Source organism: Marmota marmota, unplaced genomic scaffold (genome assembly GCF_001458135.2).
Source record: "Marmota marmota marmota unplaced genomic scaffold, marMar, whole genome shotgun sequence".
Lineage (NCBI taxonomy): Eukaryota > Metazoa > Chordata > Mammalia > Rodentia > Sciuridae > Marmota > Marmota marmota.
Window position 1 is genome coordinate 6,630,211 of NW_026000211.1, and position 2,101 is coordinate 6,632,311.

General features: G+C 41.9%; 1 pseudogene; it reads left to right on the plus strand.

The window, feature by feature from the left end:
* Positions 1 to 1,098: 1,098 nt before the first annotated feature.
* LOC107142535 lies at positions 1,099 to 2,101 on the plus strand (annotated as a pseudogene).

The window sequence follows — 2,101 nt, forward strand, 5'->3', positions numbered from 1 at the left end:
TAAGACCCTGTGGCCAAATAAAATACAAAATAGGACTGGGGATGTGTCTCAGTGGTGGAGTGCTCCTGAGTTCAATACCCAGTATGCCCCCCCCCACACACACACACACACAAAAAAGAGGGAGGGTCAGTGGTAATTAGAACACGTAGATGGACGCATTGTTGAAGTTTTGGCATATGACAATCAACTTTGAGGACTCTGTACTATCAGAATATTATTTCACTTGATGAATGAAAAGATTATATTCCCTCAGGGTCTTTGCACCTGGAGTCACTATATAAAACAATGTCCTGAGTGAAAAAAGTCTGGCTTGAATTTTGTTTTCAGTTTGTTTTCCTATTACCTGCTTGCAAGATGAGGTCTTAAGAATACATTGTGAGGGGCTGGGATTGTGGCTCAGTGGTAGAGTGCTTGCCTGCATGTGTGAGGCCCTGGGTTTGATCCTCAGCACCACATAAAAAAATAAATAAATAAATGTGTCCATCTACAACTAAAAATATATATATTTTTTTTTCCAAAAAAGAATACATTGTGAGAGATTTATTTTTGTTCACTCTCAACAATGCACACAAGTAACCAATGACTATTTCCATCACAACAAAAATCTACACCTCTGCATAATTTTAAATACATATAAAGAGAGAGAAGGACAGCAAAGAAGCTGTTCAGAATTTTACTCACGATTTGGAGAAGCTGTCCTCAAAGATGTCTTTTAGTGACCTTGCTTACTCTGTGGGTTTTTGGCATACGTGAAGTTAGCGGCCTCTTCACTTAATCATGTCCCCAAGCAATCAAAGTGCTCTCCTCACTTGAAAGATGAGGGTAGTGAGCAGCCTCAGCCGGGTCCCCTGCCACCTATCCTCCATGACAAAGAAAATTACCTGATCCTGTCCTAAATGGGCATTAAGTGAAGAATTCTTGGTTTTGCAACTTAAATTCACCGCGGAGGAAATCTGATAATAATAACAAATCGCAAAAACAAAGACAATATTGATTTTCATTTGAGGGAACATGTTGATGAGAAAAATTGAGGGGAAAAAAAAACACCCAGAAAGTTGAGAAACCATGTAAACAACAAAGGCACAGGTTATTAAAAACATGGAAGTATTTAAAATCAATGTCTGGCCCTGCACCGCCCCGGCCCGCGTGGTTGCCTGGTGGCTTCTACCTCAGCCGCAGAGAGAACCTGGGAAAGGACGGTGGCCTGCGAGGCTCCTAGCGGACAAAGCGGCCGCTATATCCCTGAGCCAGGCTAGTGAGGCGGCGGCGATGGAGGGGCCTCGCGTCGCACAGCAGACAGGTTCTAGGTCTCTGTCCACCCTTCCGCCTGGGCCAGAGGAGGCCAAACTGCCTGTGGGGCTGGAGGGAGGTCCGCTGCCTGAGAAGGGGAATTCTCTTCACCGGGATATGAAGACTATTCAATCACCAATTGCACAAAGTGATCCTTGTTGGTTTGGACAATGCGGGAAAACTACCGTCCTTTACCAGTTTCCTGTGAAGTTGTGCATACATCCCCTACAATAGGAAGTTACACAGAAGAGACAGTGATTAAGAATACACGAGACACTAGTATGGCAATATGTAAATCAATGGATGTGTAACTGATGTGATTCTGCAATCTGTATATGGGGTAAAAATGGGAGCTCATAACCCACTTGAATCAAAGTGTGAAATATGATATATCAAGAACTATGTAATGTTTTGAACAACCAACAATAAAAAATTAAAAAAAAAATAAAGATACTAGTGCAAGAAAAAAAAAAAGAATACACGAGACATTGGCTGCCAACAATCTCTGCATTTTTTCTTGAATACTTACTACACCAACACGGAGTTTTGAATAGTAGTTGTGGACAGTACAGAGAGGATTTCTGTAACTAGAGATGAACTCTAGGAAAGCGCCTAAGGACCTAAGAAAAGCTGGATTACTGTTTTTTGCCAATAAGATGTGAAAGACTGCAGGACTGTAGCATAAATCTCCTAGTTTTTGAAGCTAACTTCTATTAAAGATCATGAGGGGCTTACCCAGGCATGTTGTGCTCTTACTGGGGACGGACTATGCCAAGAACTTGAATGGATGTCACGATTTAAGATTAGATGA